The sequence below is a fragment of the Bactrocera neohumeralis genome, unplaced genomic scaffold (genome assembly GCF_024586455.1).
Source record: "Bactrocera neohumeralis isolate Rockhampton unplaced genomic scaffold, APGP_CSIRO_Bneo_wtdbg2-racon-allhic-juicebox.fasta_v2 cluster09, whole genome shotgun sequence".
NCBI lineage: Eukaryota > Metazoa > Arthropoda > Insecta > Diptera > Tephritidae > Bactrocera > Bactrocera neohumeralis.
In genome coordinates this window covers 14,654,076-14,670,445 of record NW_026089622.1, presented here as the reverse complement: position 1 = coordinate 14,670,445, position 16,370 = coordinate 14,654,076, and the positions used below count along the sequence as shown (strand labels likewise).

Here is a 16,370-nt window from a genome sequence, read left to right as displayed (position 1 = left end):
GACATCACATCTTGAGCATATTCATGCATATGGCGAGGACTTCCAATATAAGATGCTGGTAATATCGTCAGATGTCCAATATCATTCAAATTCCCATCATTTGTTATTGCATCACGCAAATGTATGTATTCTTCTGATCGCAATTTACTTTGATTGAACCGGATGTAATTGAGACGTTCAGTCTCAATTTTCGCATACATGTCCACAATGTATTGATGAAACAGTTTTCCACATCTCAAAATGTAATTTGAACTTCCTTCGCGAATCATTAATCTGTATGAATAATAATTCATGGCGCTGACCTTCTTTTGAGCATCAAGACCTGTAAAAAATACGTTTCAAAACGTATTTAGAAGTTTTCAATTCAAAATCGAAATCTTTTATTTAAACGAAATATTTATGAGCACGATATGTATTATGTACCTGTGCTTGGATTAATCATTGGGATACTATATCCATCATGGCCATTCCAGTGCAATGTAGGATACTGTAACGCATCGTAACAACGATGAAGCTCCGAAACACGTTGTAATTGTTCATTTCTACGGTGAAGAATAATATCTCGAGATTGAAAATGATCGCCAACAATCACAATGGCCACTTCATCAATGGTTGGTGCATTGAATCTTCTTGAATGCTCTCCAGTTGGAGTTTTATCGGCTCTTATAACGATTCTGTGATTATCAGATGGCAACCGATCCATAGCAGTTTTGAACAATTGGACTAATTCATTGTGCTGATGAAAAAAATCTTGTAGTTCGCAAAGAATTTCTCTTTTTGTGTGAGAACCAATTGTGCAGCGTTGATTTAATTCACGATTTTTATCTCCGATGAAATATATTTGTAAAAATTGATGGTTAGCGTCGGGGAGCGGTAACAATGAACCCGCTAGGTGATAAATTTGACCTTGGATCTGTAATATGTATGCAATGTTATAGGAATAAATTTTTCCCTATTCATTGAAAAAACCATCAAATATTCCATGCAATCACCTTAAATGTCGGCATAAATTGATCTCTTATAATTTTTGTAGCGCCGAAAGAAGTCATTTGAAAAGACGAATTGTTCTCTTGTATATGATTTAAAAAATGTTTCGATTCTGGTGATGTCTCAAAAATTAATGATTGTAATGGTTCAGGAGGCGGTTCAAATTCCGGCAATTTTACTTTCCCGTTAACGCAACACATTCCAGCCGTTTCACCCGAGAATTTAGCCGCTTCACAATGTGGGCATATAACATCCATCATTCCAATATATCCATGTACATTATAGTCGATTGAAGGGTCGTAATCAAATGCAGCACGGAACATATCTTCCAAAACACGACGTCGTATTCACGTAGGTCTTGCTGGATTTCTTGCATGATGAGCTTCTTCAAATCTATTTCGGGGACGTCGCACTGCACTTTGTGATACTCTTTGTGACAACACGCCCCGAGCATTTCGAATACGTCGACCTATGTTTGATTTTGGACATGCCGGCATTTTCTTTAAAATAATTTCTTATATGATCACTTCGTTTCAAACACACATAAAGTTTTCACTGAAGAACTTTCAATAATTATTCTTTTAAATAGCCGGAATAAAAAAGTAAGCGACCGAAATTGAACGATTCAAATTATTTACTAATCAAAATATTGAAAAACAAAACAAAAAAGAATTGTATGAAAAGTCACTTTTTGGAAATTTCCAATTTTTCTACTTTTCCTTATGAAAAGTATATGGTATGGTATATCTAACCCTTTCCTGATCCACAGCGAACAACTTCTGATTTCATGAAGATTGGTTCCGCCGTTCTCGAACGTTAGCGTTACTAACAAACAAACAATCATTTTTACTTACTTATGTAAATATGTATGTATGTACATATGTATATACATACAAAATAAAACGTTTGTATGGGAAAAAGAAAAGGGCTGTTTTTGGACGTTTTCCGGCAACTTTCGTAATTTTTTCTTACATAAGAACCTTCTCCTAATAATAAAAAATACAACAAAAAAAAATCAGCCAAATCGGTTCAGCCGTTTATGAGTGATGAAATTACAAAGAAAGTGGCATTGATTTTTATATATATAGATTATATGAACCATTGTCACATATGCGTGATTACTTTGTGTTATAAGAACCATTGTTTCCGAAAAATGGTAAACATTTTATGTGATAAAATTAAATAAAAAATAATTTTAAATAAATTATTAATTCAAAAATTATATTAATTTCGTCTATTATAAAATGAACTTAAATGTGCTCATACAAACACTTCCATTCATTCCTTTCATTTCTTCAAAAAAAATTAATGACCTTCATGAAATATACATATTCGCATTATTTCGTTATCATTTCCATATTTGTACCAATAGAATTTCTATGGCATACACATATGTACATCTATTATTTCCTTGGCACATTTGTCTGTATGTTCACGTCCATATGTGTCCATACATTCATAATAACAAGTGTCGCAGGCATCTATCGCATCTCCATTGTCACGGTCAACCAATGGCCGAAACTGGCGTTCGTCAAAGAGTCAAGTGCTGAACACATTGAGCGCGAATATACACGTTCTTATGGACACAGTCATATAGTTGTGAAGCTGCCTCAATAAATGTGTCCCTAAGAACGAGTGTATTCTAATATTTGACAAATGTCGCTTTCAGTCTGTCGCGCTCATTGTATTCAGCACTTGTGTGATGATAGAAAATCCAAGCTGTGCCGACAAAAATAAACGAATGGCCGCCAATTGTCACCGCTTCCTTTGCCGCTGTACAGCTCCGCCTACAAACCAGCGTAAATATGTATGAAGATGTATGAGCGTGCATACATATCGACGCAGATTTTTGGGAGTCACGGAAAAATATTTTAGAAAAATATTGTAAATCGGCAATGGCTATGTTGACACTTTTGTCACTTCTTTCTGTGAAGGAGCATCAGAAAGTTGTTCAATTTATGATTTTTAGCTTTTGCCATCGTCGCGAAAAGACGCTTGTTGGCAAAGGCATGCTCGGGGAGATGTTACGGCGTCTGTTGAATTATGAATGAAGCGAGGTCGCTTGTGGAGTTTGCGCCTGCGTTTATGAATGAAATCGATTTTGTTGTAAAATTTACTACATTTGAACTTCGCCAATTCGGCTGCCATATTGACTTGTGATGCTTTTGCACAATTGTTGTTTTTGTAGAACAATGCTGCAATTTGTTGTTGGTGCCATATTCACATGTGTACGCATATGTATGTTTGTATGCTTGTGCATTATTTGTTCGGAAGTGTATGCAAATATATGTATGTACATATAAATATATATGAATGCATGAACATGCAGATTAATGCGCGCGCATGTAATACATTATATTGATAAGTGATAAAATCATGATTTGAATTTCTGAATGCGCACATGCGTATACATAATAAGATTATGATATGAGCATGTGCAGAGACGTAAGATTAATATGATAGAAGATGTACATACATGCATACATACATACATATGTATATATTGTTGTGATACATTTAATTTCTATTGGTAGGAAATATAATATAATACAAAAATATATATTAGAATAGTATATTATGTAAAAATCAAAGAAAATTATTGAAATACTGTTCAAAATGAAATAAAATATAAACGAAAAGCAAAACGAAATTCTTCGTTGGGAGTGTATTTCTGTCTCTCATGTTCAATGCTTCGGCATATATGCCTTGTCAACATATGCCGTAAATACATATATTTCTGTCTCTTCATATTCTCGGTTAGAATATGTGAGAGAATTGTAAGCAATGTTAAAATTGTGAAGCGAATTCCGACCTACAATGTTAACACATGCGGCGAATTCCTTGCACAAAATCTAACAAATGTTCGCAGTCGAACCTGCACCTTCCCTATACTTGACGTTCTCTGGCTGACCACTGTTAGCGCACTGGTACAGCCACTTGCGCACGTCCACTCACCAAATATCAATTTTCTTTAAATTTTTAATTATTATATGTAACCTCACAACGCATCCCGGACGAGCCCTAAATGTGGGATTCATTTAAAAAAAAAAAACACCGCGTTCTTAGTTTATTATTTGGTTTATTATTTAGTTTATTCGCGCTTTTAAATTCAAGCAGTGGCGTGAGCGCAAAGATAAAGAGATGTCCAACTCCTTGCTCCAATTGCTAAACGTCAAAACCTACTGAACTTTGACAGCTAATCGAGTTCACTATGTTTTGACGTTTATCAATTGGAAACGAGCAATGGCCAGATTGAAATCTTACCAAAAAAATGTATAAACGGAGGGATTTGTTGCATCGTTCAAGACCACCTTATAAAAAATGTAAAACAATGAAAATTAAATAAATTTGTGAAATTTAAAGGTATTTGATGAAACGTTTTGTAATTTGAAGCATCATAGTTTTATTTTCAATGTAAAATGTATAAAAACAATTAATGATTGAGAGCTAACAAGCTTAAATCCTTTTATTGGGTATTGAAAGGACAAAAGACAGTTGTTCTAATATTTTTTAAAAAGATTTAAATAGTTTCTCCATATAATAAATAACCACTATTTAGTAATTTTTATTCGTACTAAATGTTGGGTGTTGGGTTGATAAATGCCCAAAAATTGTTATTTTGTTCAATCTGGCCATAATGGAAAATGTTATAAAAAACGCTAATTTTGAAGCGCTCTCACACTAGTTGAACATCCCTTTATTCCTGGTGACCGCTTTACACCAACCTTCCTTAACAACTGACTCTTAGCGACTCTTATAGCAGAACTAGTGAAAAACGTAGAATCGTGGCTCGTGTCAGCTGGCACGACCTTATCTTATGGGCGCGCAATGTAACTGAACAGTGAAAAACGCTACTCTCTTCTCTCTTTGACGTGGGATGACGTGAGAATTCACGACATTTGGATTTTTGCCGTAGAAACGTGACAGCTGATTGCTTTCTCACAACGCAGGGTTGTCAATATCGATATACTGTAGTAATTATCAACTTTAATAATTCAATCTGTTCAATATGTTTCAATATGTTTGAAATTTTCTTAAAATAACTCAAAATCAGAGTCGAATGCTATTATTTATAAATATATAAACTATTTTAATAGTTTGTTTTCAGTTTTGATATTTTATATTGTAAAAAATTGTAATTGAAAACATAAATGTGCTCAAAACTATATATATGCGTATTGAGCAATGGCAATGTTTTCAAATGAAAACAAACAAAGATGGCTGATCTCTGCGTTTTTACCACGAGCTCAACTGTTCACACTTTTGCTCGCTAAGGAAGGAAAAGGAAGGAAGGGAGTAGCGTTTTTGACTGGTTCTGCTATTACACATAGTACAAACACAAAAGACTGTGAAAAATTAACGTGTAAAACAACAAATCAAACTAATTTCCACTAACTATATAAAACGGGCGCGAAACTCAATAAATTTACGTTGGGACTGTGTGCTTACTTGTGCACTTTCATTTTCCCTCTTTGGTATGTTTCTTTGTTGATAATTGGTTTTTTAATTATATCTGTTACTCCTATACCCGAGATAGACATGTAGTAACAATACCATATGTGTGTCACCAAATACTAGCAGAATACCATACGAGCAATGTAGTATTTCGCTGGTAACAATACTATGATGTTTCATTGTGGTATTTGTATAAACACAGCTAAAAAACAGGTAACAAACTTTGCTAAAAGCTTTTACACAAAAGCTCTATGAAATATTATGTCAAAATGACATAAAAAATAATTAATGAAATGGAAACAAAACATTTTTTACAAATTTTCTTCCGAAAAAGCAGGAAATGACTCATTATATGTGAGAGATGAAAATAGATTAACTTTATAGTATTTTAAATAATTGAACTTATTTTCTCCATAACACACAACAACATATTTATTGTTTACAATTTTTTTGAAATATTTAATGCCTATGAGAGAAAACTAGTATTTGAGTTTATTACATTGCCAGGTGTGTCACCACCGTAGTAAACAGAATACCATGCTACCTTTACTATCATATTGTTACTACATGTCTGTCTCGGGTATTAAACTTAATACAAAAGTCAACAAGTTGGAACGCCGGCGTAGGAGCGAAACATCACCCAAGAAAGCGCACACATATTTATAATTTAACCCCCAAAATCCCTGTGGAAAATCAGGGTGAGTGTGTCTATTCCACTTTTGATTTTTATTATAATATGTATATACATATGTATGTAACTTGCACCAACGGTCAAAATCATAGAACCGATATTAATTAAACCCGTTTAATAAAAACAGTTAGTAAAGGCTCTAAATCGGCGGCAAATTCAAGTACCGATAGAAACCAATACGGTAAATAATATACACATATATATATTTTTATATATTTAACTAAATAAGTTATTATTCCTTGCTTTTTAAAGTTACCTTCGTGTAGACAATACACACAATTCACAGAAAAAAATTAAGTATTTATTTTCAATTATTCTGGCAATACCGCTTCAGTTTATTAGCTGTGAGAGGGATACTTGCAAATCAAGAATGATAGAGAAAGAGATTACGCAATGCGCATGTTTGTTTTCAGTCAGCTGTTCTTGCTGCCGTCACGGTTGACTTATTATTCGCCTGCGCCTTTGAATGTGAATTCGAATTGTATTTTCGTGTGTAGTATTAATTGTGAAATTTTATATTTTTTAAAATGAGTTGCGCAGTGTTCGGATGCAATAATAACAATGTTAAAAATAGTGCTACGAAATGGGGATTTTTCCATTTCCCTTAGGATAAAACAGTACTAAAACAGTGGATTCATTTTTGTGCACTTCGCGCCAGAAGCCTTCGAAAGAAATTTGCAGTTTGAAATGGGTAATTATAGCATTTTGATTACAATAATTTTACTTCTATGACCAAACACTCTTGCGGGCTTAAGTTCGCGGAATCTAACGAAGTTGCAACCTAGCGCTTTTCTCACGTTAACCTGATTAACTCCTGCAGAGGCTAATGAACGGCAAAAAAGGATAGAGTCAAGTTTAAACCAAGACATTTTAGAAAATTTGTTGGCGTAATCAAGTTAAAAGGCGGTCTTCACGATCACCCTGACAGGAAGGAGTTGAAGTATACGCTGGTTTCCAATATACTTGGTCACAACGCAGGACCGATTACAGATGAAGGAAATGTTGAAGTCGACAACACCCCAGATTTGGAAGGGAATTACTTATCCCTAACCGGTAATTATCAAAATATTAAACGTACATAGTATTATAAACCTAAAACTACAGAAAACATTCTTTTATAAAAATGTATTGATGTTAACAAATGCAAATATGTACTTACATACAAACTAAGTTTTTGCATACTAACCACTGTTTCTTATCCTAATTGTAATCTTATCTTAACTAACAATTTATTCCATTTAATTATACGCATGTATGTATGTTTATTATATTTTTGCAGGTAATATTTTCCAACGTGTGTCAGTTGCTCTAAATTCCGCTGAGCCAATTGAAAAAAATGATGACTTGAAGATTCTCAACAACGACGGGCTTGAAAATTTGGCAGGGTAGATCTGCCACAATCTTGGTAAAGACAACCCCGAAATTTGTGCTAATTCAGAAAATTGTTCGTCTTATACTTGGGTGGATCACCTACCTGAAGAAGGACTCTCAAAACCAACAGATATATTGATGGAGCATATGAGAGCCTTGCAAGCAGTATTTGACGACTTAAATGGTACTGATTTGCATATATGTACCAACTACGTCCAGAAGCACTTAGATTTAAGTAATTTTGTAAATTGTAGCACCAAAGTGAAATAATTGTTTTTCAAAGAATGTATTTTAGGATTCGTTCCTTAAATAAATATGTACAGCAAAAAAAGAAAATTAAATAAGACAATAAAATGATAGTTGGTCACAAAATATTCAATATTTTTTGTTTTACTAACTGGTGAACTCACCTTTATTTCCGAAACTCACTTGTTAGTCTAAAAGAGACAACGCACAGAACGGGTTTTTGGACTTCAAATTCACAATTCTATTTTATGTCCGAACTCACTTTTTGTTATAAAGGAAATAACGCACAGCACAGGTTTTTTTTTTGGATGTGAAATTTCGTGATTATATTTTATTTCAGAATATTCTTAAACGTTATAAACTGATCGTATACCCCAATGGGCGGCGGAATCAACAAACGATGATGGACGAGGAAGCAAAAAAAGGAAAAAAAGATGCTGCGAAAATCGTATGCGCAAGTGCCGTGAGTGTTGGCTCGTACGGAAGCAAAAAGCGAAGTGAAGGTGGCTGGAGTTGTATGTCCCTTTTTTTTGAAAGTTGTGGTGCTCTAGTTGATAGTGTGGTGTCATATTTGAGTGCATTGGTGTGATGTGTAGTGATGTGGAAAGTGAGTGGTGAGTGAGGTTTGCTGTTCGATAATTTTGTCTGCCAATGTGGGGTGGTGAAAGGTGATGTAGCTGTGTTTCATGACGGTGTAGACTGAGAGTCATTTAGATATCCCGGCCCCTCTTGGCAAATTATTAGCCTAGTAATCTTTGCAATTGTGGCAATGTGGCCACCACGTTACTGAGCCCAGTGGGTTGGCGAGACCGCGGCCTAGGTTGACGCCGCCGCGTAGATGAATTATTTTGTTGGCGCCGAGTACGTGTTCGTGATTCTAGTGGTGGCTCAGCTCTTCGTGGTCGTGCAGCACGGTTTGCCTGCGGTCGTCGAGTCGTAGCACGACTGGAGGAGGCAAGTAATGGTCTGCCGTCTCGATGAAAGAGTGTGTGATGCGGCCGAATGCATATTTGGCACGCATATCCGGACGAACACTCCGGTGTGGAGTGGGTAGTTGCCAGACAATTTAGGCAGTTGCCATGTGCCTGGACAATCTGCTGGCGTAGCGGAGGCAGCATCCTTTTAATATGCCGCAGTGCGGCAACCTGTGGGGGCGATGGCAAAGCGGGGATCGGAGGCGCTGCGGGTCTGCCGGTACCGGCGTTGGATTTGCGCGTGTTACACTTCGTGAAACGGTTGGTTGCGGTGTGGCCCTGGGATTTCGAGGGGCTGGTGTAGGCCACGTGCGTGGCACGTGAATAGTCGACCGAACGGCTGGCGTTGGTGCTGGCGGCATATCGGCAACCATTTAATCTGTCAAAGATATTATTTAAGTTATATGTTAGTGGTAGATACGGATATGATAGTTGGTGCTACGTGAGGTGGCACTGGTGGGTAGTCATGTGGATCACCCATCTGTTATTACTTTTGCGGTTTTCATTAAGATATTATTCGTTGTTCGTTTTGCGGGTTACATCGATTTATCGTTTATTGTTTACGGCTCACGTGTCGGTTTTATCGGCTGTAGGCAAAAAGCACAGTTTAACGAGCGGCCGAGCTAGTATTTCGTTTTGCGTACGGAGATCAACTACGCAAATATGACCATTGGAGCTTCTCTATGCGGCCAAGCCGCCATTCAGTGGTGGGGAGACAATCGTCATGAATTAAGACACAATCTCCAAGCGTAGGCGCGTTTTCTGGTGTTTCCACCGGTACCTTCTGTGGCAAATAATCTTCTTTCCATCGAAGACTAAAATCATGATGGGGAATTTTAATTCTTTCCCATCTATTTAATAAGGAAAGCGACTCCACGCTTGGCTCAAGGGTTGGCCAGAATGGGCGCTTCTTTAAGAAAATGCCCTGGTATGAGGGCTGTAAAGTCTGATGGATCTTGCGAGAAGGCAGCGAGAGGCCAAGAGTTAAGAACGGCTTCAATTCTGGTTAACAATGTCGTAAATTCTTCTTGATTAAATTTGGCTCTTTGAGCTCCGATAAATGTTTTACCATTATCGCTCATGATGTTGGATGGAAAGCCACATCGTCCGACGAATCGTGCAAATGCCGCGAGAAAAGCCTCCTTTGTCAGATTGGTACATAGCTCAAGGTGTACTGCTTTCGTCGTAATACAGACAAAGACAGCCACATAGCCTTTCATCAGGGTGGGAGACCTTAGCATGGACGCCTTTATTAGAAAAGGCTCAGCAAAGTCGATACCTGTGGTGATGAAAGGCAGAGCGAATTTGCAGCGTTCCGGTGGAAGTGCTGCCATAATCTGCATTCTCATTTTCTGTTTTTGCATAGTGCAAACCTTGCACATGAAAATGCACTTCTTGATTTGGGGCTTAAGACGGTGAACAAAGTACTCTTGGCGTACCATACGTTGCATGAGGCGATGTTCGACGTGTAACATGAGTATATGGATATAATTGATGAATAATGTGGCAAATGAAGATTTCTCTGGTATTATACGTATTATAGGATGGCGTTCGTTATACGTAAGGCTGGAATTAGCAAGCCGGCCGTTTGCACGAAGCAGACCTTTCGTGTCTATAAATGAGTTTAGTACTAAGAGTGAGGGCAAGTTGCTCCCTTTACCTTAAGTTTGAGTCGCTCTGCGAATTTGAGAATATAGGCGACTACTCTGAGTGCTCGGGGGAACGCTGAAAATCGTTCAAGGATGTCAGCATCATCCATTGTAGTGTGATACGTGGCGATTTTTCGACTTTCTGGGGCAATTATGTTGCGCATTGGCGACTGCGGCCAAAAATCGGGAGATTCTGTTAACCATCGGGGGCCATTCCACCAGAGGGTGGTGGTAGCGAGATGAAGGGGTTTACACTCTCTTATCCCGAGATCGGCAGAATTGTCAGCACTGACTACGTGTCGCCAAGTGGCTGATCCTACTAGATCAAGTATTTGAGACGTTCGATTCGAAATATATGTTTTCCACGCGTGTGGTGGTTTCCCTAACCAGGCTAGAACTATTTCGGAATCGGACCAGAGGTATAATTTATATTTTGCCATGTTTAAGTGGGTCTGCACCATGGAAACTAGCTTTTCTAGTAGCAGAGCGCCACAGAGCTCAAGTCGTGGTAGACTTATCGTTTTTAGCGGTGCGACTTTTGCTTTTGCCGCCAGTGGGTGGCTTGTGGTTGACATATCGCTTTGTGTGCGCACATAAATAGAGGCACAATATGCCTTTTCAGAGGCGTCGCAGAAGCCGTGTAGTTCCACTTTGTATTGGGGGAATAGTTTACCCACCGTGGAGTTTGTATCTGCGAAATGTCTTTTAGGTTATCAGCAAACTAGGACCACTTTTCTAAGCAAAGAGGCTTCACTTGTTCGTCCAAGTCTGTTCCGTATAGCCATAAGTCTTGAATCAGGATTTTCGCTTGTATCATAATTGGCGAAAACCATCCTGCGGGGTCGAAAAGTTTCGCCACAGATGATAAAATGTGTCTCTTTGTTATGGCGGATAATGCGGATATTGACTCTGTAGTATATGAAAACTGGTCAGATATTGCATTCCATTGGATGCCCAGTGTTTTTGTTGTACTTTCCTTTTCGAATATAAGGAAATTAGTATCCAACAAATGGTCTTTAGGAATATTTTTTAAAATATTTGGGTGATTGGCTGTAATCTTTTTTAAAGGAAACCCTGCGGTATTGAGGGCATTTATTACCTGCGATAAGGTATCGTATGCTAGTGGAAGACTGTGGCTCCCAGACAGGATATCGTCTACATTCGTCTGTGTTTTTAACACTTGCGTTGTCAGAGGAAATTCTGACTTTGTGTTTTCTGGAGTGTACGAATGGAGTGTACGAAGGGCTAAGTATGGATCACAGTTTACGCCAAAAGTTACTGTTTTTAATTTAAAGTCGCGTAGTGGACTATTGACAGATTTTCGGAAAATAATTCGCTGAAAATCTTGATCATCTTTATGTACGACTATTTGTCGATACATTTTCTCTACATCTCCATTGAATACGTATTTGTATATACGCCATTTTAATATGAGGAGCATTAAATCTGGTTGGAGTGTGGGTCACGTAAGTAGAATATTATTTAGGGAATTCCCCGAGTTAGTAGATCTCGAGGCATTAAAGACAACTCTAACTTTGGTTGTTTTTTTGTCAGACTTTACTACTGCATGATGTGGCAAGTAGAATGAGTAATATTTGCCTTTTATGATTTTTTCACATGGGCTTACTTCCTCCATGTGATCTAAATGGAGGTATTCTTCTAAGACACCATCATAATCTTGCTTAAGCTCACCATTTCTAAGTAGGTTTTTTCCCATACTTAGAAACTGCTGTATTGCAGAGGTGCGAGAGTGACCTAAGGCGAGTGTGTCTGGAAATTGTTGTTTTAGTGGTAGTCGTACGACATACCGACCTTTATCTGATCGAGTAGTTGTGGCTCTGTAAAAGTCTTCACAATACTGATTTTCTGGTGTTGTAATTGAAATGGGGGGGAGTTCTTCTAACTCCCAAAACTTTCTCAATTGTGAATTGAGGTAATCGTTTGAGATTTCCTCAACTTGAGTTGTCATTGCTGTGACTGGTTCCCAAACTAGTCCACTTAGGACCCATCCGAAAATGGTATTTTGCGAAATTTTTTCAACGCCTTCTGTTTTTTTTGCGATATAAGATCGCTGCCTAATAGAAGGTCTATTTGAGCGGGGTGTTGCAGTTGGGATCTGCTAACTTTAGGTGTGTAACCTTTTGCCAATGTTTGCTATCTATATGATAGCTTGGAAGCATGTTGTTAAGTTGCGGTAAGACTATAGGGGAGATTAGGGTAATGGAGTAGATTTTATTTGAGTTTTGTACTACCCGTCCACCCATTCCCGTAATTTCATAGTTGGCATGTTTTGTTGGCAATTTTAATTTATTTTGTGCATTAGACGCTATAAAGATCGTTGTGATCCTTGGTCTATTAAGACTCTAAGTTTAAACAGTTCTCCGCCTCGATGGAGACAACTGCTCTTGGTAGTAGTACTCTACTATGATTTTCGCTGTGTAAAGTTTGAGTTTTTAATGCCTTTGCGCAGCATGGTGTCCCTTGGCAAATTTCTGGAGTTTTTGTTTCGGGAGTTGCTGTTGCAACTGAACCCGTGCCTTTTTTTGAGAAAGCGCTACTTTGAGATGCCTTGGGAAAGTTATTGAGGTGTAACATAAAATGGTGCCTTTTGTGGCAAAATACGCAGTTGAATTTGCTTTCGCAGTTAGTAATATTGTGCGCGTGGGACAAGCAGTTTGTACAGAGTCTTTTTGACCTGACAAAGTTGTTCCTTTCGTTTACATTTAATTTTTTAAACTTCTCGCAAGTTTTGAGTTTTTGCCCTCCTTTACATTGTTCGCATGACGTATATTTATTCTGTTCAGATGTGAAAGATTGTGCTTTGAAAAAGCTTTTATTTAAATTGTTGTTGTTATTGACTTGGGGTCTATTGAAGCTTCTGTTTAGATCGTTTTGAACGTTTTTAGTTCTGACTGTTTTTTTATCTACCCTTTCATATAGGGCAGTTAAGAAATCTTTCATTTGCTGCCACCTTGGGCAGTCTCTTCTTGATGAGAGCGATTGCTCCCATAAAAGTAATGATTTTCCTGGTAATGCTGCGGTGCATATGTTTACCAGAATAGGGTCCCAGCTGTCTGTGGGAACATTTTGTGTCGATAGAACCGACAAACAATTTGAAACAGTGGATTCTAGTGTTATGAATTCTTCACTTGTTTCTTTTTAAACTTTCGGCAAGTTCATGAGTATCGTTACTTGCTTGTCGACCAATATTCTTTTGTTTTCATATCTTGCTTTCAGAGCTTCTCAAGCCAAATTGAAATTGTCATCACTTAATGCGAACTGTTTTACTATTACGCCTGCTTGACCTTTTGTTTTGTGTCGGAGATGATACAACTTTTGCGCTTGCGATAGTTTTGGATGGTTTATGTACACGGCAGTAAACATGTCCTGGAAGGACGGCTATTGTTCATAACCTCCATTAAATATTTCTGTATCGCATGCTGACACTTTGAGGTGAATGCCAGAACTTGCTTCTTGGGCTTGTATTTGTGGCAGCTCTACTCTCGAATGGGGAATAGGTGCGACTGATTTAATGAGTTTTAATTGATCTGCGATCATAAATTTTGTATCTTTATACTGGTCTAAGCAGCTTTCAAATTTGGCGCAAGCAGAAGATTTAAAGTTTTCTGGTAGATCTGACTCGTCAGTATCTACAGTTGCGTCATATGCAGCTTGGAGACGTGTCCAAAAATTTTCAATCGTTTGGCTTATAATAATATTATTATAATTATAATTTTTTTTTATATGTACGGCGAGTATTTTTTAGCTTCCGGATTTATTGGTATGCCCTCGTACGTATGTAACGAAAGGGGTCAATACCTTTTGTAGATAAGTGTGCGCGATATGTGCTTCGTATGCATATAAGTATGTTTAAATTACTTTAATACGGTGCAAACCTGCTTGTTTTGTTGTGCAAATACAAGGGGTATTGCTTGAACCAGTTGTCAATATGGACTTTGAATATATGAATATTTATATGTGCATATATGTACATATATATGGTATAATAATTTTCTATGATTTTATATAATAATGTTTTTTTTTTTTGTTTTGTTGTTAATTCGTGGTGTTAATTTTTTTTCCAAAACTGTATTACTTTTCAGTAACTTAATTGTCCCTATGTACATATATGTGGTCTATACTATGTAGGCATGCAATTTATGTAATAACAATTTATTGTTCTAATCGCGTTTCGAGTAAATGAAGAAGGAAAGTTGGATACAATGGAAAAAGAGAGATGAGATTTGCAGGTATTTAACTTCTGCTCTCAACACACATGTGTGACAGTATCATGGATAATATGATACGAGACTCTTTGATTCGAGAGAGAGCTGTCAAAACTCGCATTTTTTATAACATTTGTCAATGATGCCACTGCTGAAAAATATTAGTTTGGGTATTTAATAAATTATACAAAACCCAAAATTAAACACTTTGAAAATGCATAGGTACATATATAAATTATAAAATGCTAAATCATTAATTAATTTATATAAACATTTATTTTGCCAAAATATGTTCGCACAGTTCAATGAAATTTCATTTCACACTAATTTCGACAAGTAATTATAGCGGTTTTGGCATCCCGCCTTTTCTGAAATCAGCTGATCAAAATTCCCTGATCTCCTTCGCTGTCAAATAATCAGGGAACGCGTTTGAGAGAAAATGAGAGCCAATGCGAAAGTCTCGTATCATATTATCCATGATCCCGCCTTTTCTGAAATCAACTGTCAAAAATTCCCTGATCTCCTTGCCTGTCAAATAATCAGGGAACGCGTTTGAAGGAAAAATGAGAGCCAATGCGAGAGCCTCGTATCATTTTATCAATGGCGGTATGTATATACTCGTATATGTGTTTTTATATATGCCTCTACTAAATATTGGTAAGTATATGTCTAAAACGTGCTATTAGGTAAATTCCAATTTATGATAAGTAGGTTTGCATGTATATATGTATGGGTGTTTGAATTTATAAATTATTTGTTCTGTATATATTTTTTCTTTTATTTCTCGTTTTGTACTTTTTAATATGCCTTTTGCTTATTAGTGCAATCCTGCTTGCTGCTTTAAAAGCAGAAGGGGTGCTGCTGGAAAATATTGCAAGTAGAGACTTGGATGTTTTTGTAATGTTTGGTGTGATTGTGTTCACAAAGAGAAGCATATAAGTCAGAGATAAAGAGATCTCCAACTCTCCTGTGCCTGGAAATGTGAGAACCGCTCACCTACCGAACTTTGACAGTTGACTGGATTGGGTTGGTTTTGACGTTTTGCAATTGGAATGACTGGAAAGGCCAGACTGAAATTATACCAAAAATATATATGAACTGAGGGATTTGTTGCCGCCGTTCAAGGTCGCTAATAAAAATTAAAAAAAAATTAAAATCAAAGAAAATGCGAAATTTAAAAATATTTCATGAAACGTTTTGCTATTTGATGCATAGAATAATTAATTTTCAATTACAAATGATTAAAAACATTTATTAATTGAGAACTAACAGGCTTATTTCACCTTATTAAGTATTGAAAGATCAAACGTCAGTTGTTTTAATATACAATAAAATTATAAAAAACGATTTAAGTAGTTTCGTCATATATTAAAAGTCCAATATATAATAATTTGCAATCGTAATAAATGTTGGGTGTTTTAATTTAAAATGCCCAAAAATTCTTATTTTCTTCGATCTGGCCATAATAGAAAATGTTATAAAAAACGCTTATTTTGAGGCGCTCTCACACTGGAATAAGTTGGGCATCCCATTATCCCTGATATAAGTTATCACAGCTAGCATAGCTTACAAAATGTACAACAACAAAGTTGTCGTAGCTAGCAAAATATACCGATATTACTCAATTCAGCAATATTCTGTAAATATACAATATCATTGCTCAATAAAGTTCATTTCCAAAATTTACAACAACAGCACATTTCCTCGGCACTAAACCAGAACGAAAGCCGTGCCGCCGCAATGTAAGCCGTTTCTAGACCAAACTGAGGTT

At 36.8% G+C, this 16,370-nt stretch overlaps 2 long non-coding RNA genes across 5 annotated transcripts in view; one reads left to right on the top strand and one right to left on the bottom strand.

Moving 5' to 3' along the window:
* The window catches only part of LOC126764464 (uncharacterized), a 96,940-nt gene that overhangs the window by 78,737 nt on the left and 1,833 nt on the right, over positions 1–16,370 (bottom strand). Inside the window, exon 1 of one of the 4 annotated variants that reach the window (XR_007667994.1) lies at positions 7,915–8,757. The exons of 2 other annotated variants lie outside the window; for them this stretch is intronic. This is a non-coding gene — a long non-coding RNA (uncharacterized LOC126764464). Of the gene's footprint in view, positions 1–6,389; positions 6,483–7,914; positions 8,758–16,370 lie in introns of those variants that run through there. One more of the 4 variants, XR_007667995.1, reaches the window with a different exon arrangement.
* On the top strand, positions 6,300–7,883 carry LOC126764457 (uncharacterized). Its single transcript, XR_007667984.1, has 4 exons — positions 6,300–6,314; positions 6,386–6,824; positions 6,889–7,186; positions 7,413–7,883. It is a non-coding gene; the product is annotated as an uncharacterized LOC126764457 (long non-coding RNA).